The sequence below is a fragment of the Medicago sativa genome, chromosome 2 (genome assembly GCF_051527215.1).
Source record: "Medicago sativa cultivar Bolivia chromosome 2, Bolivia_mono, whole genome shotgun sequence".
Classification (NCBI taxonomy): Eukaryota; Viridiplantae; Streptophyta; class Magnoliopsida; order Fabales; family Fabaceae; genus Medicago; species Medicago sativa.
The window spans coordinates 52948242-52970177 of record NC_140750.1 but is presented as its reverse complement, the minus strand read 5'-3'; the positions used below and the strand labels follow the sequence as shown (position 1 = coordinate 52970177).

Sequence of the window (21936 nt, the reverse complement as noted above, 5' to 3'; positions counted from 1 at the left end):
ATTGAGGAAGCTAAAGATTTAAACACTTTAAGTGTCGAAGATCTTGTTAGTTCTCTCAAAGTTCATGAGTTAAGTCTTAATGAACATGAGTATACTAAGAAGAGTAAATCAATAGCTCTTCCATCCAAAGGCAAGTCATCAAAAGCTCTCAAAGTGGTTGAATCTGAAGAGGAAGATCAATCAAGTTCAGATTATGAACCAGATGCTGCTGAAATGGCCATGCTCTCAAATAGACTTCAATATCTGGCCAAGAAGAACAGAAAGTTTTTAACCAAGAGGAGTAACTCCAGAAGCTCAAGGAAAGAAGATCAGAAGGGATGCTTCAACTGTAAGAAGCCTGGACATTTCATTGCTGAATGCCCTGATCTTCAAAGAGAAAAGTCAAAGGACAAGTCAAAGAGGTCTACATTCAAACCAAGCAAATTCAAGAAGCAGATCAAGCAGAGTTTAATGGCAACCTGGGATGATTTGGGAAGTGAATCTGGATCTGATAAAGAGGAAGCTGATGAAGATGCAAAGGTAGTTGTTGGGCTGGTAGCAACAGCAACTTCAGAAGCTGGATCAGATTCAGACTCAAAAGATGAAAACGAGGTATATTCCAAAATTCCCAGAGATGAACTTGTTGAGTCACTTAAAGAACTTCTTACACATTTTGAAGTAAGAACCAATGAGTTGAAGGATTTAAAAGAAAAATATGCTGATTTGGTGAAACAGCAAAAATCAACTCTATTGGATCTGAAAGCTTCTGAACAAGGACTTAGGGGCTTTGACTTCATGTGTAAAACGTATGAAGATCAGCTCAGGTTCTTATGTCAGAAGCTACAAGAAAAGTGTAATGAAAAACCTTTAAGTAACCATGAAATTGCTCTTGAAGATTTTATTATATCTGGCATTGACAGAAGCAGAGTGGCTTCTATGATTTATAGCATTTACAAGAACAATGGCAGAGGAATTGGTTTTCCAGAAGTGAAACTTGAGAAAACCAATCTAAAATCTTGTTGTGAATGCATCAAGGAAGGTCTGAAAACCTTCTTTGTACCTGAAGGTGCTGAGTTGGAAACTGTTGTTCAATCAGAACCTGAAGCTTCTAGTTCTAAGGCTAAGATTACTTCAAAGCCAAAGAACTCTAAGTCAAAGGCTATGATCAAATCTGATTCCAAGACTTCAAAGATCATGATCCTGAAAAGATCAGAACCCGTACCTCAGAGTCTGGTGAAACCAAAATCTGAGGTTCTGAAGTCTAAGTTTCAAAAGAAGACAGTTACTGCTTCTGAAGTACCAAAACCAAAGGTAATGGTTAATCAGAAGCAACCCAACTCACAGCACAAGGTACAAGGAGCGAAGAGTAAAGCCTTAAGCACTAAACTTCCAGGACCCATAGGACAATGGGTACCTAAATCTGAAAATGTCAATGATGCAGGTATGTCTAAGAGCAGCACCAAAGCAAAGATCATGGTACCTAGACAGCGGTTGCTCAAGACACATGACAGAAGAGAAGTCAACTTTCCTCAGCCTAACAATGAAAGATCGAGGGAGGAAATGTGAAATTTGGAGGCAACCAGTCAGACAAGATCATAGGTACAGGAACTATTGGTAATTCCTCTACCTCAATTAATAATGTATGGTTGGTAGATGGTCTTGAACATAACCTTTTGAGCATTAGTCAATTTTGTGATATTGGTTATGATGTACTTTTTGAGAAAACCAACTGTACAGTAATCAACAAGGAAGACAATTCCATTGTGTTCAAGGGAAAGAGAGTTGATAATGTCTATAAAATCAATTTTTCTGAACTGGCTGATCAGAAGGTGATTTGCCTTCTATCAGTGAATGATAAGAAATGGATGTGGCACAAAAGGTTGGGACATGCTAACTGGAGGTTAATCTCTAAGCTTAGTAAGTTACAACTTGTCAAAGGGCTACCAGACATTGACTATCATTCAGATGCACTATGTGGTGCATGTCAGAGAGGGAAAATTGTGAAATCATCTTTTAAAACCAAAGACATTGTTTCAACCTCCAGACCCTTAGAATTACTCCATATTGATTTATTTGGACCAGTGAGTACTGCATCCTTATATGGAAGTAAATATGGATTAGTCATTGTTGATGATTACAGCAGATGGACTTGGGTGAAATTCCTGAAAAGTAAGGATCATGCATATGAGGTATTCAGTAACTTCTGCACACAAATTCAAACTGAAAAGGAGTCAAAGATTTTGAAAATCAGAAGTGATCATGGTGGAGAATTTGAAAATGAGCCATTTGAAGCTTTTTGTGAAAAACATGGAATTATCCATGAATTCTCTTCTCCTAGAACTCCACAACAAAATGGGGTTGTAGAGAGAAAGAATAGAACTTTACAAGAAATGGCCAGAACCATGATCCATGAAAACAATTTGGCTAAACATTTTTGGGCAGAAGCAGTGAATACAGCATGTTATGTTCAAAACAGGATCTATATTAGACCTATTTTGGAGAAAACAGCATATGAACTCTTTAAAGGAAGAAAACCCAATATCTCTTACTTTCATCAATTTGGATGTACATGTTACATTATGAACAACAAGCTCTACCTAATGAAATTTGATGCCAAGGCCCAAAGAGGAATCTTCTTAGGTTACTCTGAAAGGTCAAAGGCATACAGAGTGTATAATTCAGAGACACTCTGTGTTGAAGAATCTATGCACGTTAAATTTGATGACAAAGAGCTTGAAGATAAAACTTCAAAGCAGGGTGAAAGTGTTACAGAGATACAGGTTCCTGAAGCTACTCCAGAACCTGATCAGATAGCTGAATCTGAAGAAAGTCCAGAAGCTGAACCTACATCAGAAGCGCAAAATGAAACTGCTTCTGATGAAGCACAAGATGGCTCACATCAAGAAGATCCTCTCAGAAACACTTTCAAGCACAAATCTTCACATCCTGAGGAACTAATCATTGGAAACAAAGATAGTCCAAGGAGAACAAGATCATACTTCAGACAAGAAGAATCAATGATTGAACTGATCTCAATGATTGAACCTACTAAAGTTGAAGAAGCAATTTCAGATGATGGATGGATCTTAGCTATGCAAGAAGAGTTGAATCAATTTCAAAGGAATGATGTGTGGGATCTGGTACCCAAACCTCAGCACAAGAACATTATTGGAACAAAATGGGTATTCAGAAACAAGTTGAATGAGCAAGGAGAAGTAACAAGAAACAAAGCCAGACTTGTTGCACATGGGTATAGTCAACAAGAAGGCATTGATTACACTGAAACATTTGCTCCAGTTGCAAGATTGGAAGCAATCAGGTTACTTCTTTCCTATGCAGTTAATCATAGCATAATATTATATCAAATGGATGTCAAGAGTACATTTCTTAATGGATTCATTGAAGAAGAAGTGTATGTCAAGCAACCTCATGGATTTGAGGATATTAAATATCCTGACCATGTTTTTAAACTGAAGAAATCACTATATGGCTTGAAACAAGCTCCCAGAGCTTGGTATGATAGACTAAGTAATTTCTTAATAAAAAATGATTTTAAAAGAGGACAGGTTGATACAACACTCTTCAGAAGGACCCTTGGGAAAGATATTCTTGTTGTGCAAATATATGTTGATGATATAATATTTGGTTCTACTAATGCATCTCTTTGCAAGGAATTTTCTAAGTTAATGCAGGATGAATTTGAAATGAGCATGATGGGAGAGCTGAAGTTCTTCCTGGGCATTCAAATTAATCAATGCAAAGATGGAGTCTATGTTCATCAATCAAAGTATACAAAGGAGCTTCTGAAGAAGTTCAAGCTTGAAGATTGTAAAGTGATGAACACTCCAATGCACCCTACGTGCACCTTAAGCAAAGAAGATGAAGGAGCTAAAGTTGATCAGAAGTTGTATAGAGGTATGATTGGTTCTTTGTTATACCTTACTGCATCTAGGCCAGATATTTTATTCAGTGTATGCTTATGTGCAAGATTCCAATCAGATCCTAGAGAATCTCATATGACTGCTGTCAAGAGAATCTTCAGGTATTTGAAAGGAACAACTAATCTTGGACTCCTCTATAGGAAATCCTTAGATTATAAGCTAATTGGATTCTGTGATGCTGATTATGCTGGTGATAGGATTGAAAGAAAGTCAACCAGTGGCAATTGTCAATTTCTGGGTGATAATCTTATATCCTGGGCTAGCAAAAGACAAACAATTATTGCTATGTCTACAACAGAAGCATAATACATTTCAGCTGCAAGTTGTTATACACAACTACTTTGGATGAAACATCAGTTGGAAGACTATCAGATAACTGCTAACAATATTCCCATTTATTGTGATAATACTGCTGTTATTTGTTTGTCTAAAAATCCAATTTTGCATTCAAGAGCTAAGCACATTGAAATCAAACACCATTTTATCAGAGATTATGTTCAAAAAGGAATTTTAGATATACAATTCATTGATACTGAAAATCAATGGGCTGATATATTTACTAAGCTTTTAACTGTTGAAAGATTTGATTTTATCATGAAAAATTTGAACATGCACTTTGTGTCTGATTAAATGATTGCTTGCTCCTGAATAGGATTTTAGGTTCTGAAGTTAGTTCAGAAGCAGTAGTCCATCAGAAGCTCTCTATTGAGGTTCTGAGGAAAACTCGCTTCTGATAATGACGTCAGCATCTGAAGTCCAGAAGCTGGATTTTATGCTTCTGAATAGTAGAGTTAGTGGAAACGTTGGGAGTTACTTTTTATGGTAACTTCTGGCCCACTAACTTGGTAGTTACTCTGTGAACTTCTGACGTGGCCTGTTTGTATTGGTGTATAACTAAAAAGGGCAATGATGATTTAATAGCTTTAAAAGTACTTTTCACGCGCCCCCAATTTTGTCATTAATGTTATGTTTGTTTGTCTCTTTTTGAATTGCAATCGTTTTACTTTTAACACTTTGTCAATTCTACTCACTCACAACAAACACATTTGCTTTCAAACCTTTTGCGAAGTAAGCGCATTCTCTCAACCCTAGAATCCTAAAAACATCATCTTCTCCAAATCTTCTTCAATCTTCATCAAATGGCATCATCCAGCTCGCAACAAAAAGTATCAGAATCTACATCAAGCATGCAAGGCGCATCAGAATCTTCTGGACGAATGGTCCCTGAATATGACTTCAGACGAAGAAGCATGAAATTGGAAGAATGGGATTTAAAGGTTCAGATAGAAAATCGAGTGGATTTTGAATCACTAGCTTTCCATAAGTGTTGGATCAGAAGCTACTATGAAAAGCAAGGACTTCTGGAATACTTCACAATGTTGAATGGACCAACATATGAAGCATTGGTTAGGCACTTCTGGGTAAGAGCAAAAGTTTATAACAGAGCAGCATCTCAAGCTGAAGAGAATCAAATGGTTTTGATGTATCCAGAGCTAGAGGGAAAGACAAGAGAAGAAATGGGACTTGGGCCTTTTGTTGAAGATGAAATCAGGTCAAGCATCTGCGGTATTCCAGTAAGAATTACACAATGGCAGATAGAAGCTGTTCTTAAGGTTGAAGCGTCTGGATATTACTCTGGAATTGATCTTTCAAGTGCTGCTGAAAAACGCATTTGGAAAGAAAAAGCTAACTTGGTCATATACAATTTCAAGAGGGAGAAGAAATATGCTGAATTGGGCATGGTAACTAAGATGCTTCTGAAGATTCAGAATGAGAACTTACTACCTTGTGGTGGATGTGAAAAACCCAATTTGGCTCAGAAAGTCTTTCTCCAGCACTTCATCAAGAAGGAAAAGGTGAACGTGCCAAAATACATGTTCAAGTACCTGATAGAGTGTCTGAAACAAAGTCAGCTGCAGGACAAACCCTGGGTTCCCTATGGAAGACTCTTATCAGAGATATTCTATCAAGGAGGTGTCTTGGACAGCCTAAGTAGAGCTCAAGCCTTCACTGATAAGATGATTGACACTAAGACTGGGAAGTTCATCAATGCTCATACTCTCTTGAATATGGAGCTAATCAGTGAGGTCACCAAACTCCAAACTGATTTAAGTGAATCCCATGTCAGGTCTGATCTTATGAGAGATTTTCCACCCATCTGCAAAAAGGATCCTATTGATGTGCAGATGTACTACATAAAGGATCACTATGAGGCAACCAACCAGGTCATCAAATTGGATGAGGTACCTGAGGAAATGTATGGTGGTGCGGTGCCTCTGGCAAAAGGCAGAAGATCAAAGAGGAAAATGACTGCAGAAGAGTATATGAAGGTTGAAAAATCTGCTAAGAAGACAAAACCTGCTTCTGACAAGCTTAAAATTGGTGGTTCTGCAATGCCATCAATTGAAGAGATAGCTAAAGACATCAACTCTAATGTGGTCCTAAGTATTGGTATTGCTCCTGAACAACCTGCTATACCAAAGAGGAAGAGGAAGCCAGCTTTGAGGAGGACCAAGGATTTTCCTCATATCACCAAGATAGCTAAAGCTGCTTCTGATTTGGATTTGAAGGACTTACAAGGGAAAAAGGCAGAAGCTGAAAAGGTCTTGGAAATTGCAGCTGAGCTACAAGAGTCTGTAGTTTCATAAGCCAAGCAACTGATGCTGATGGCTAGTGAGTCTGCTAAGAAGGATTCTGATCCTGAACCAGAAGAGGTAGTTGATAGACGTTTGGCAAGTGCACCAAATACTATCGAAGTAGTAAAAATATCGATCCCACGAGGACTGTTTTTAACTTCAATAATTCAATTTCGTTATATAATTAGGATGTGTAAATTTATTTTTAGTTTGCCACTAGGCAGAAGATTTGGTTTGATTTTATGAAATCAAATAAAAGAAATTAGATTTGATTAAGAAAATATGAGAGAAAGATGAGATCAGATCCGTCGAATCCTCTAAGTTCCCCTAATTGGTCTACTGCACCTATTTGTTATGAACCCTCTTCTAGTTTACGATGATTAACAAATTAGCCCTAATCAATCCCTTGAGTTAGGACCCTCTTCTTAAACTACAGCCCCTAATTCCTTAGGTGGTCTAACAATTCTTGAAGGTTTTACCGAACGTTAACCTATTATCACTAACAAACGATTATCTATTCCTAGACTAACCCTGTTTATTAGAACAATTCAATTAGGTCTAAGTTGAAAGCCATGGTCAGTGGTCATTCATTCTCACGAAATCAAGTTATATGTGATCAAGATATAAAAAGCATTAAGAACAATTGAATTAAATAAACTAGAATTGAATTCATAAACAAAATAGAGTTTCACAGCAACATGTGTCAATTAGGGTTACAAAGATTCATCTCGGATCTAATCTCTAAGAGATTTAGCTACTCATAATCGAGTTTACAAATAGCATAATCAACGAAATAATTAAAACATACATGAATTGGTGAAAGGTTGAAGAAATCGCCCTTCTAGCCGTCTCCGATGTCTCAAAATCGCACTTTGCTCTCCAAAATCGTAACCCTTGTTCTTCAGATTGAGTGCAGTATTTATAGAAGTCATGGGCCTGACCCGTCAAAATCGCGCCGCGCCATGTATATAGGCGTGCCGCGATTTCCCTCAAACAGGGAGGATGTAATTTTTGCTTCAAAAATCGCAGCACGGCTTGAAATTGGCGTGGCGCGATTTCCTTCGAACAGACTTCAATATTTAAGCTTTTTGCACTCCAGAACAGTATAAATTGCATGAGAACTCTATCAAAATGTCACAATAAGTCCTAAAAATTACGTAATGACAGCATGTCATCACAACCCCAAACTTAAACCATTCCTTGTCTTCAAGGAATTTGCTTGCAACAGTGACAAACGACAGTAAAATAACAGTTACCTGACAAAACGATAGTACCCAAAAGTTCATTCTCCTTCTAGCTAAAGATGAGCTAGTTTGACTTGTTCGCATCCACCAATTCACAACTCCACGCATTCAAATTGAAATAGGGTTCTACCAGTCGACATGCAGGTCTACATATTACCATACGCTTGAAAAGTTTCTAAACATCAATCAAAGTCAATATCATTACACACTTTTGAGGTCTTTAGGGTTATAACGGGGCTTAGGTGAAGGTGGGATATATTTGGATAAGTAGGCTACACAAAATTTGAGTTAGGCATTCCTACGGAAGTTAAAGCACAAAATTCAATCCTTCATTCATTCACCTTGTGGAAATACAATCAATGCAAAGGTACTAGAGAACATTTTTAACATTTAGGGACAATCGAGTTTGAAGTTACTCGGATTTTCAATGTTTTGTCCCTTTTTCATCATTCAATTTCTCTTTTTTTTTTTTTTGATACACCATTTTTGTGTGTATTTCGCATGTCAATTTCATATTTTTGTTCTCTTATTCTCTAGTACCCCACCCCAAACTTAGTTGGTTGCAAATTCCAATAGCAACCCCAAACTTAATCTTTAGCAACATTCTACAATGCCTTAACTCAGAAAATATATTAAGGGACAAGTCAAAGTAGTTTGTCACCGAACAAAAAGTTCTAATCCTACCGGCTCACAATTGGTTAAGAAAGGATAAATTTAACAAATTAAAACAGGCTAGGCTTCAAAAAGGCTCACAGGACCAAGCACTTTTGCCTCAGTGTGTAATTGACAAAGACCAATCAATAATAGAGAAACAATGCAAGTTCTAGAAATGTAGTTGCATGGAAAACTAATCTAAATATAAGTAAATTGAAAAACAAATTTGGCAATGAACCTTATGGCTGAGATTTCTGGGAGTATGTGACTACCTAGCAACGCCGTACACTTCGCCTTTGAATCAAGTCACCCATCCTTTAGAACTTTTGGAATACCGTTTCATCAAACAACTGTTACTAAACTGGAATAGGTCACATGAAACAAAACAAATTCATTAATAATAAACAAGTGCAGGAGCAATTACAATAGGGAAATAAGTTCAATGGACTTTGACATTAAAAAGAAAATAAAGAAAATACATCAAAAGAAAAATGACTGAAAATAAAATACAAAGCAGAAAATGCTAATCCATCAGTAGATCAGCCCATGTTCACATCATCATTCGAGTGTCCAGCCCTCGGTGTCCTCAATCCTTCAAAGATGCCATCCCCTTGATCTTGCTCGGTGGCATTGAAATCATCAGTGATTTCCCTCCTCATCCGCAGACCATACTCTTCTTGATGTGTAAAATATTGCTCCATGCGCTCACGGGAGCCTCCAAACCTCTCATAAGACCCACTAATCGGACCCATATGCAATTGAGCCTCCGCAGCAAACGCAGCTGAGAACCTAGGATGGTTCACCCACAGCTGGTCCGAAGTCTCATTCATCCAATTAGCTTGCACATGCATGAATTCCTCAAGCTTTGGGTGAAGAGGAGCATAACCACCTTGGCTACTACTCCCTCCTTGCTCCATTTGTTGTTGCCTTGCTGCCTCCCTCTCTCTCCCCTTCATATAGCCCTCATATTTCTTCACAAATCCATCCATTACCGAGTCCGTGATTGGCTTCATATTGCTGGTGTTGAGATCACTATCATAAGCCGGGACAAGCTCTTGCTCACATAACCAATTAATTAGACTTCCATGCCCCAATTGTGTGGTGTTCCCGGTTGCTAGATCATGAAGACTATTGGCCAAGAGGCGGCCAATATCTATAGGGTGCTCCTTGATGATGGCGTAGGCAGCAAGCACCCTCTTGAGAGGAATTTCAGAAGTGCAAGATGCACTCTCAAGAGTCTGGACCAAATAGGACACCCACGCCTTGGGTATCGGCAGCATCTCTGCATAGGTAAGCATCCGGGACCTTTTCCAAGTCGACCCAGGCCTACACATGGTGGTGATGATCTCATCAAAGGTATCCTCCATAATGGCAAATCTCTCCCTCCTCAATTTTTCAACCCAACACTCCTCCAGTGCTTGAACATTCAGCCATGCATTGAGAGCATCTGGGCTGAAATCAATATACTTTCCTCGAACAAAAGATTGAAAGGGTGTATCGAACACCCTTGCATTTGCAAAGAATTCGACGATCACCGTTTTGTTGTTTGCTTCGTCGATCATCTCATTCAACCTCGTCCACCCCCTCCTTCGTAATTCAGACTCAAAGAAAGGTTACTTCACAAGCTTTGTGAAATCAAACTTCCTCTCCCCTATGACTTTGAAACTCTTCATAGATTGATGGAACTCTTGGGCTTGGTCATTGATGAAATGGATAGCGTTTTCGGGTGGTTCGGATGCGGCACGAGGGCGTTTGGATTTGCTTGTGGATGGTTTGGGGTTGGTTGTTTTCTTTGAGCGGGTGTTTCTTTGGTTTGAGGCCATTTGTGGTTTAGGAAGATGGTGAAAGGGAAGTTTTGTGAATTTTGGGAAAGTTGGGAATGATGGTGGTTTGGTGTTGGTTTGGATTGATGAATTGATGATAGGGTTGTGGGTAGATGATGTTTAGGAAGTGAAAAAGGAGATGAAGATGAGAAAAATTCGTGAATGGAAGTTTATAGAAGTTTTGGTAGAGAAAGGTAGGAAGAATGGAATAAAAATGATGATGAACAGTGATGTTTTTATAGGGCTGTTTGGGCAAAATCGCGGCACGCCAAAATGCAAGGCGCGACGCGATTTTGCGTTGTAACGGCTAGTAACGGCTAGTTTTGCAATGGTTGGGAGATGGTGGGTTTGTAACGGCTAGTTTTTGAAACCTATGGGCAGCTTCCAAGCAAAATCGCGCTGCGGCCAAATACAAGACGCGGCGCGATTTCCTTAAAACAGGGGGCTAGGCAGTTGCTCATGAAAATCGCGCTGCGGCCATATATAGGCGCGGCGCGATTTTGGTCAAACAGGGAGCATTCTTTGCTTCCTCAGGCCCAAAATTTTGTTTTCTTGAAAAATGCCTGAGTTCCTTGAATTTTTGAAAAACTTTTTAGGAGAGAATCATGCAAGACATCAGTACCTTGCATGATTTTCTTGGCAAGAGGTATCCTTGAACAAATTTTTAAAACTTTCCTGCCTTGTATTAAAAGAAAAGAAAAAATATTTTTGTGTTTTTGTTTTTGAAAGCAATAAAATCATACCTGAAAAATAAATAGTGGGTTGCCTCCCACCCAGCGCTTCTTTACCGTCACTAGCTTGACTGATGACTATCCCTAAGGATCAGTTGATGTCTCTCCCTCTTCATTGTTTGGGAGTCCTCCTTTACGGTACCGTTTCAGCTTTTGTTCCTTACCCTTGAAAGTTCCTTGTGCACCAGACTTCCTTAGATCCACAGCTTCATCAACAGGCTTGTTCCTTACCAACTCTTTGTCACAGTACCTCCTAACTCTTTCTATTGTATCAGAGAAGATAGAAAGCATACACCATTGAAAAGTAGCCAGCCCATTATGCATTCCAAAGGGGATCTTCTTGTAAGCAAACACACTACAAGGATTAGTGAAAGTAGTCTTAGGCATGTTGTTCCAACTTCCAAATCCCCCATACTTATTGTCAATGATGTCTTATGATGATTGTTGTTGCATTTGATCTGTGCTTACTTCAAGTTGCTTAACACACTCTTGCACCCGAACATCTTCAATCACCTCCTTACTTTTAAAAGGTTTAACGATTTCTCCTTCCATAGGTTGAATAGGTTGAGATTCAAGGGAGTTCTCTTCGACTGTTTCTTCAACAACGTCAATCCGGTAACACTTGTGGTTCTCATCTTGTTGCTTCATTGCCTCAAAAATGTTGAAAACCACCTGCTCCTTATGGAACCTCAACATTAACTCTCCACGTTCAATATCAATCAAAGCACGACCAGTTGCAAGGAAAGGTCTTCCTAGAATGAGTGGCATGTCTTCATCTTCAGCCATATCTAAGACCACAAAATCTGCTGGGAACACCAAGTCATTAACCTTGACTAGCACATCTTCAAGTACACCGAAAGGATAAGAGATTGACCGATCAGCTAAAGTAATGGTCATTCTTGTTGGTTTTGGTTCCCCACACTTAAGCTTCTTCATCATTGAAAGAAGCATCAGGTTGATACTTGCTCCCAAGTCACATAAAGCTCTACCAATGTCTACCGGTCCAATTGAACAAGGGATAGTAAATGCACCAGGATCCTTCAGCTTAGGTGGCAGCTTCTTTTGAAGAATAGCACTACAATTCTCAGAAAGTGCTATGTTCTCATCATCCTTAGGCTTCCTTCTTTTAGTCAACAAGTCTTTCATGAATTTAGCATACAACGACATTTGATCGAGAGCTTCACCGAAAGGAATATTCACCTGAAGTTGTGAGAAAAGTTGCATGAACTTCTTGAATTGACCTTCATCCTTTTCTTTCTTCTTTGAAAGGTGAGGGTATGGAAGCTTCACATATGATGGAATAACTTGTGGTTTGTCTCCATCCTTCAATATTTGACTCTTCGTCTTCCTCAAGATTGAATCTTCATCAATTAACTTCTCACTTTTTTCTCCCTCTATTTTTTTCTTCCTTTCTTTTTCAACTACTCCATGATCATCTTCTTTTTCAACTTCACCCTCATCATTTTTTTCAACTACATCATTCTCCTCCACCTCAACTACATCATCAACCTTCTTTGTAGCTTTTGGAACTAAAGGTGTCAAAACCTTTTTGCTCCTCAATTCAATAGCATTACAAGACTCATTCTTAGGGTTGTCTTTAGTGTTACCTGAGAATCCGCCTTTGTTTTGTTCAGCCAATTGCTTAGCTAATTGCCCCAGTTGAGTTTCAAGCATTTTTCTAGAAGCTTCATTGTTCTTTCTTTCAGCTTCTTGACTCTTCTTCATCTCTTCAAAGTTGCTTTGAGTCATCTTCATGAAGTTCATCATAGTTTCCTCAAGAGCTGATGGCTTCCTTTGTTGTTGTTGAGGAGGAGTGAGCATCTGAGAGTTCAAAGCATTGTTATTTGAGTAGCTTAGATTTGGATGCTTATTGATGCCTGAATTGTAGTATTGATTCTGCCTTTGATAACCTCCCATGAAGTTAGCTTCTTCACTTGATCCTTCTGGAACACATTCACCGTTGGGATGTTCTTCACCACATAAGTCACACTTGATTGCAGCCACTTGTTGTTGCTTATGAGCCAAAGTGAAGCCTTGAAACTCCTTAGTTAGAGCTTCGATTTGTTTGTTCATAGCTGCTTGGTTAGCAAGGATAGCAGTTTGTTCACTCACCCCAAACACTCCTCTTTCTTTCTTCTTAGCTTCAGCACGATACTCATTTCCAGCCATGTTCTCAATTAAAGCTTGGACTTCATGATCAGTTTTGCTCTTGAGACTACCTCCCGCGGAAGCATCTAAGAACATTCTAGTGTTTGGTGTTACCCCCTCAGTGAAGATTTGGAGGTATTGTTTCTCGGTGAACTCATGGTTAGGGCACCTCTTAAGAAGCAAATTGAATCGCTCCCAAGCATCATACAATGATTCACCTTCTCCTTGCTTGAAGTTAGAGATCTCCATCTTCTTGTCCCAATACTTAGACATAGGGAAATATTTCTCCAAGAACTTCAGCTCTAACTCTACCCATGTTTGGACAGTCCCGTTTGGTATTGTTAGCAACCAATCTTTTGCTCTTCCCGTCAAGGTGAAAGGAAATAGCCTTAGTTTCTTTTGTGCTTCCGTCACGGTGGCTGGTTGCACACAAAACTCGCAGGTTTCAGCAAAGCGGCTCAAGTGTTCATGAGGACTCATAGCTTCAGTCCCATCGAATTGCTTGTCCCTCAAACCGTTGAGGACAGTTGTCTTGATGTCGAAAGCTACGGGGTTAGCTGGTTGAAAAGTATGGGTCAGTTGACCGCGATGAGTGGCTAATCCGTAGTCTCCTAGCTTAGGTCTCGGTGGTACAACTCCTTCTCCTTCCATAGTTGCAGATTTAGGAGAAGAGATCGTTTCAGATTCAGTTGATAGTGGCTCCGGTATTTGTTCTCGAACACCCGGTGGAACGGACTGAGCTAACCTTTGCGATCGGACAGCTTTCTTAAGTGCTCTAGCAGTTCTTTCAATTTCCGGATCGTACTCTAAGTCGTCTGAGCTCTGTTTACCTCGCATAAACAGCAAAATACCTTAGTAGCACTGCACAACGCAAAGTAATCAAGTGAATATGAAAACAGAAAAATAAAATTAAAAACAGAAATTTAAATTGCAAAAACCCTAAATTATAACGTAATTGCCTTGTTGAATTAATTCAACAGTCCCCCGCAACGGCGCCAAAAACTTGATAGACGTTTGGCAAGTGCACCAAATACTATCGAAGTAGAAAAAATATCGATCCCACGAGGACTGTTTTTAACTTCAATAATTCAATTTCGTTATATAATTAGGATGTGTAAAGTTTATTTTTAGTTTGCCACTAGGCAGAAGATTTGGTTTGATTTTATGAAATCAAATAAAAGAAATTAAATTTGATTAAGAAAATATGAGAGAAAGATGAGATCAGATCCGTCGAATCCTCTAAGTTCCCCTAATTGGTCTACTGCACCTATTTGTTATGAACCCTCTTCTAGTTTACGATGATTAACAAATTAGCCCTAATCAATCCCTTGAGTTAGGACCCTCTTCTTAAACTGCAGCCCCTAATTCCTTAGGTGGTCTAATAATTCTTGAAGGTTTTACCGAACGTTAACCTATTATCACTAACAAACGATTATCTATTCCTAGACTAACCCTGTTTATTAGAACAATTCAATTAGGTCTAAGTTGAAAGCCATGGTCAGTGGTCATTCATTCTCACGAAATCAAGTTATATGTGATCAAGATATAAAAAGCATTAAGAACAATTGAATTGAATAAACTAGAATTGAATTCATAAACAAAATAGAGTTTCACAGCAACATGTGTCAATTAGGGTTACAAAGATTCATCTCGGATCTAATCTCTAAGAGATTTAGCTACTCATAATCGAGTTTACAAATAGCATAATCAACGAAATAATTAAAACATACATGAATTGGTAAAAGGTTGAAGAAATCGCCCTTCTAGCCGTCTCCGATGTCTCAAAATCGCACTTTGCTCTCCAAAATCGTAACCCTTGTTCTTCAGATTGAGTGCAGTATTTATAGAAGTCATGGGCCTGACCCGTCAAAATCGCGCCGCGCCATGTATATAGGCGTGCCGCGATTTCCCTCAAACAGGGAGGATGTAATTTTTGCTTCAAAAATCGCAGCACAGCTTGAAATTGGCGTGGCGCGATTTCCTTCGAACAGACTTCAATATTTAAGCTTTTTGCACTCCAGAACAGTATAAATTGCATGAGAACTCTATCAAAATGTCACAATAAGTCCTAAAAATTACGTAATGACAACATGTCATCAGTAGTCAATATTTCATCAGATTCCACATCCTCATCATCATCAGATTCTGATGATGATATACCCATAGCTCAACTTTTTCAAAAACCAGTAAAAGGCTAGTCAACATCAACCAAAACCAACAAAAAGCCCTCTCAGTCAACCACTTATGAACCAGTTGGTCATATAATCAATGAGAAGTTGGCTAAAATGGCTGAGCAGAGAGATAGAGTCATTGATACTATCTTTCGCCTTAACCCTCAACCTCTTAACATTCAACCTCTCAACATGATTCCTCCAGAAGATGTTGAACCCAACTCAGAGAAAGCCTCTGAAGCAACTCCAGAAGCAACTGCTTCTCAAAATGTTGTTTCAGAAAGCCCCCATCAACAACCACCTGAACCACACACACCCACATCACCTCCACAACCTCAATCATCAACTGTTAACATTGACCCCCAACTCAACTCTCAAACATCAACTTCACCACATCAACCTCCAACCGAAACTGAAACCAACTCCCCACTTAACCAACAACCAGAAGAATCCTCTCACCAACACACTCCCATGGACATTGATCCTGACCAACCATCAACCTCAACCCAAGCTGAACAACTCACAATTCCAGAATCCGTCCTTGTTCAAGATAATACTCTTAATGATTCTGACCTGGAAACCCTTGAACAACCACCCCTGGACATCCTGGAATCTGAACGTATTGACAATGAGCTACTCAAGATCCATTCTGAAATGCATGGTCTGGTGGATCAAAGAAGGACAATTGATCTCACCAATGCATATGAAGAAGCATGGACATCACTTCAAAACAGAGCTGCAGAGTTAATAGAAGTTGTTAAGGCCAAGTGCATCAGAATCAAGGAAGCTTCTGTAAGAAGGTTAATGGAGAACCTGAAGCAAAGACTCAGAGTCAGAAGTCCTAGACTGCTTCTGGCAAACAAGCCTTTCTTCTCTGAAATGGAATATTTGACCAGAGACGCAAGGATGTTCAAGCTTCTGAGGCAGAAGATGGCAAAGCAACAACAAGAAGCTAAGGAGAGGGAATTAGAGCTTCTCCAGAAGCAACAACTTCTTGAAGATCAGTTGAAGCAACAAGCTGAAGAAATGGAGAGGATGAGGAAACTACTTCAAACCAAACCTTAGTTGCACACTTTAGTGTTTATATATCGTTTGTTGTTTGTTTAATCCTGTCTATTTCTTGCTTCTGATCACTTCTTATCTTAAGTTTCTTACTGCTTCTGAATCCTTCATGGTTCTGATTCTTGAATGCCTGAATACTTTGTTTTGTTCATCTATATACTCATTGCTTGGCTATTTTATTTTTTGTTATAGATTTTAGGTTCTGATACTTTATTATACTCTCTTATTGTTTGAATTTTTCTCAAATCTTTTTGTCTTGATTTTTTATTTTTTTTTGATAATGACAAAAGGGGGAGTATATGTGATAGTATTTAAAGGCTCTGAGCCCCATTAATGATATTTGAAAATTTTGAAAAACTTATAACTTTTTGTCTTACCTAAAGAAGGGTGTATCAAAAAGGGGGAGTATCAAATTTCAAATAAAATTAATTGAACCACTCTTCTCATCTATAACTTATTTCATTTTAAAGCTCTAAGATTATTATTGCGCTAAAAATGAATTTAATTAACCTGGATAGAACTTAGGGGGAGCTTACAAACCTCACCTTAAAGACTATCAGACTCAGGGGGAGTTTGAGCTTACAAACCTCAGATTCTGAGCTTACAAACCTCAGAACCCCAAAGTCAACTTGTTAATTGGATTAACAACAATTGATCAATTTTAAATACTATTGTTTGTCATCATCAAAAAGGGGGAGATTGTTGGAACAAAATGTGTTTAACAATAAACCTTAAAGAGTTTTGATGATAACAAGGTATTAAAAATTGTAAATTGGACTAGCTAATATTTTTCAAGTGTACAGGACCTTAATTAAAAAGTTACATCATTTATTGGTTCTGAATGAGCAAATGAAGAGCTAAAGGAATCAACAATAATTGAAGCTTAGTGCTTCTGAAGGCAACTCGCTCCTGAAGAGAAAAGTGCTCCTGAAGAAAATCCGCTCCTGAAGTTAGTAAAGCGCTCCTGAAGAATAGTGCTCCTGAAGACAAGCGGTCCAGAAGCCACATCATCAGAAGCTGCGTTATCAGAAGCTGTATCATTCAGAAGCTGCATCATCAGAAGCTATGTTATCAGAAGCTGCCTCATCAGAAGTCATTTCACCAGAAGCTGAAGATCAACTGGATTTGCAAAAGATTCAAGGATTGAAGAATCATCACTGCAAAAGCTGTCTATTGGATTCGAAAACACAACAAAAGATTAGTGGAATTTTGCAACGGTCATTTCAAAGATGTTTGAAGGCATGTGCTTGCAATATGGACGAAAGCGTTGACATTGTACTATTGTACGAACTGTACAACCACCTTCTCCACTACTCTGTTTTGTGTCCACGCTACAAGATAAGAAAACAGCTCCAGAATACGGCTTCGCCTGCATAGATGTTCCTTTGGATAAGGAATGGATTTCAAATTGGTTCTTCATAGGACAACAACCAAATCAGGCAAAAGATCATTGGTGAAAGATAAAGCTTCAACAATGACTCTTTGATGTGCTGGCAATTTCACAACGTCTCTTTCACACCTCTATATAAAGGAGTGAAGACTTAGAGAATTGGTAATGCAAGAACGCTAAACGAAAGACTCTCATACAAGTGCCAAACCTCTGCTGAAATTGTTTTGCATTCACTTAGAATTTCTGTGTCTCAAAGTCTTATCTTAGAAATTCTTAAGTCATTGAGTCTGTATCTGATTTGTACTGTGAGCACCTCTGATTGTATATCAAGTGTTCAACCTTAGACAATTTTCTGTGTAATTTTGTTTAGTTAGAAGCCTCTTGCAGTTGTGCTTGAGCAGGAAGTCTCTTGATTGTGTTCTTGAGGGAAGTCTCTTGCTTGTGTGCTTGAGAAAAGGAAGTCTCTTGCTTGTGTGCTTGAGCAATTGTAATCAGATATTACTCTTAGTGAAATCTCCTTGGAAGTGCAAGGGGGACTGGACTACTTCCGGATTGTGGAAGGAACCAGTATAATTGCTTTGTGTCGTTCTTCTTCTCTCTCTGTTTTATTCCGCTGCATTTAGATTCTGATAATCACTTTAGAAGCTGTCTCACTTAGCTTCTGATCAAGTGTGTTCAGTTTTAGGAGAAACGAAGAATTTTTCAAAACACAATTCAACCGCCCTTCTTGTGTTTTTCTCACCTTCATGTTATATTGTTGGTGTTATTAAAAAAGATAATTTTTTTTATTATATTTGTTATATTATTGTTGTCATTGAAAACGATAATTATGATTTATTGAGTTTGCTACATTTGAAAGTCAGAAATATCTATATCTATACTTATAAAATATATATATATATATATATATATATATATATATATATATATATATATATATAATATCATTTGTATTTTACACGGAAATTCTATAAAATATCGTTGATAATTACACACGTTAGAACAATAAAAAGTGCGGAAAAACAAGCACGTGAGTCTCAGACATGTATTTAATAGAAATTAAACGAATGTCTCAGACTCTTGAAACTTTCATAAATAAAAAGCGCAAGTCTAAATCAAAACACTCACATATCCAGAAGTCTTAATCAAAAAATTACATTCAATTGTGAAGAAATTGAGATATTACGAAGATTTGAAGCCAATTCTAGATACAGTAGATAATGTGAGAATCAAAGCATTCCAAAATGCAATAAAACCAAGCTTTGCACAGTCTGCTATGCTATAAGGACAACTTATTTTAGAAAACCACACAAAAACAATAGATTCATCCTCAAAGAGTGATCGAATAAATGTAACCCTTCATCAACTTATAACATATATCTTATTGAAGAAAATAGGGTAATTGTAACACACATACACTTAAGATCGAATATGGTTATGATGCTCAGGTCGATCATAGCCAATTTTATCAATGAACCATACGACTTCCTTGTCAAGACGGCAACCTAAACATGTGTCGAAACTATAGTCTTCATCGGAAAATGCAATCCAGACTCCTTTTTTCAGTTTTGGAGGTATGCACTTTAAACCTGCAGGCAAATGATTGCATACCATAGAGAACTCTAAACTTGGTGGCCAATGCCTTCCATGTCTCCAGCCTGTCAAGTTCAATTGACTCATCGATCATCCGTCTGCATTTGAATAGGCATCTTTTTTTCCATAACTTAGTCAACCAAAAAATGCCTAAGGTATACGTTTTAGGATCTCCAGAAAAGATGTATAACATTGTCAGCGCATACTTTTCTGCATCATGACCTTCTGCCGCTGCTATTTGTAACAAGTCTCTTGCTAATCTAAAGTTTGTTGTCCGTTCACAAAGATTGATTAAACCGACCCTAAAACAGTATTCCGGGTTTCGGCTCCAACGTAATCGATCAAAAAAAATATCTATATATTTGCGTTGAGGGTGAGCCGGCCACAACAGTAAGTGAATTTCTCTTAGGGAACATGCATGCAAAACCTCTCTATCCTCACATACTTTGTTCAATAATTTAGAAGTTCTCTTCATACTCAGTAGGTCTTTCAGCGAGTTAGCAACGACAAAAGCGGTTATAAACACTAAGATGGATTCTGGTATAAGATGAAGGATTTTGTTTTTAAGGACCCTTGTTTTTATTTTAAAAAAATGGTGTTGATATATAAAATTAATTTTTTTGACAAGCGTTGATGGAAGGATGTTAAAATGCAAGTTGACGGTTAGAAGCAATGTTGTGGTACCCGTATAACTATGCGATTTTCGAAGGAACAATATATCTAAAAAGGGTTTATGGTCTTAAGAATACTCTAAATTTCGAAGGGACGTAAAAAGGAGATGAAAAGAAGAAAGACTTCTCAACAAGTCGAAAAGGGAAAAGAGAAGAAAAAAGTTCGAAGTTTCAGAAATCTTTTTTTGGTATGTAGAATGGACTATGTGAGCTCTCTATTTATATAGAAAATTCACTATGTGATAAACTTTGGAAACAATTAATTCATCTAGTACAAAAACATCTCACATTGAGTACTGATGACTGTCTGTCATTACTAGTTTTTAGTTGTATTTTACATTTTTTTTGTAACATAAAGAGAGACAACTACCTATTATTCATGGCGAAATTAGACTATAACAAGAACAAGCACTCAAAGAGGAGAAAAGAAGAAAAGTTCCTAAAAAGCCAAGTGATCATGCCACGTTCAGGAGCTTCGTGCACGATGGAAAGGTTTGTGAATTGCTGTCTTCTCTGGAAATTTCGTGGCACGAAGCCTTAGCAACGTTCCACGATGGTGCGATCTGGAAACTCTTTAGTGCGATTGATCTGCTGACAAGCGTGCATCTGATGTCTAAACGTGCCACGATGAGGAGTCATCGTGGCACGATGGTGCGTTCTGTTGGCCACATTATTTTGCCTATAAAGGGAAAGATTGGGGGAATGTTTTAGACACAGAAGTTTGATGGGATTTTGAGCATAGAAGGAACAAGGAAACAGAGGAGCAAGCTCCTAGAGTCATACCAACTCTCAAGTTGGTAAGAATTTATGTATGCTTATACCATGTATGTTTATGATAGTTTAGTTATGAGTAGCTAAACTATAGTTTGATTAAGCCATGATGAACCTATTGTAATATATGAATCAGTAGTTGTACTCTCTCTATTATCAATATTAATCAGTCTTTAATCATTTATACTTATGCTCATTGCTTTTCTAAAATGATTGTTGTAGGACCACTAACCATAACTATCTCAATTATGTATATGAAATGATCTTAGGAATTGAATGACCACTAACCCTGGCTTTTGATCTTGATCTAGTAAATCTGTTTAACTCAACATTAGGAGCCCAGAGATGGGAAATTGAGGGTTATGACACATAAGATAACGTTCCATATTGCTTCCTAAGTTATTGCTGCCACATAGACTCGGGATAGAGTAGGCGATTCTAGCTTAGGAATGGGTGTTGATGCGCGAGAGCGATCAACACTACTTTGTTAACTTGTCGTAAAGAAAGATTAATACTTGAGAAGTAGAGAGAGGACAATTATCTCATATAGAGCAATAGCGTATTCAACGGCTTAATCATTCATCTCAGTATAATTTCTGTCACAAGATATTTTACTGATTGTTACAACCAATTACCAACTGCCAAGGGCAACCAATATAAACTTTACACATCCTAACGAATAACGAACTTGTTAAGTTGAAGTTAAATACAGTCCTCGTGGATCGATATTTTTACTACTTCGATAGACTTTGGTACACTTGCCAAATATTTATCAAGTACCAAAATATATCATATTGTTTACAAAAATATATATTGCTATGTACAAAAATATATTTCAGATAAAGTACCAAAGTATATTAGATTGCATACCAAAATATTTTATATAGTGCACCAAAATATTTCATATTGCGTTCCAAAATCTATTTATATATGAAAGTTAACCAGTAAGCTAATGTTAGCCCTAATTTTAACCTAAACCCTAGGGAATAAATTTCCTGTTTTAACCCTAACCTAAAGCTTAATTCTGAAACAACTATAGCCATATTTTTCCGAAACTATTTTGTTGTTGAAACAAATTCGACCTAATATCCTGTTTCTCTATTAACCACATCACATATAAAA

At 37.9% G+C, this 21936-nt stretch overlaps 1 non-coding gene across 1 annotated transcript; it reads left to right on the top strand.

Annotated features, from left to right (window-relative positions):
- The first annotated feature begins 13307 nt into the window (after window positions 1-13307).
- LOC146948839 (small nucleolar RNA R71) lies at window positions 13308-13414 on the top strand. The gene has a single exon (XR_015029554.1). It is a non-coding gene; the product is annotated as a small nucleolar RNA R71 (small nucleolar RNA).
- Window positions 13415-21936: the final 8522 nt, after the last annotated feature.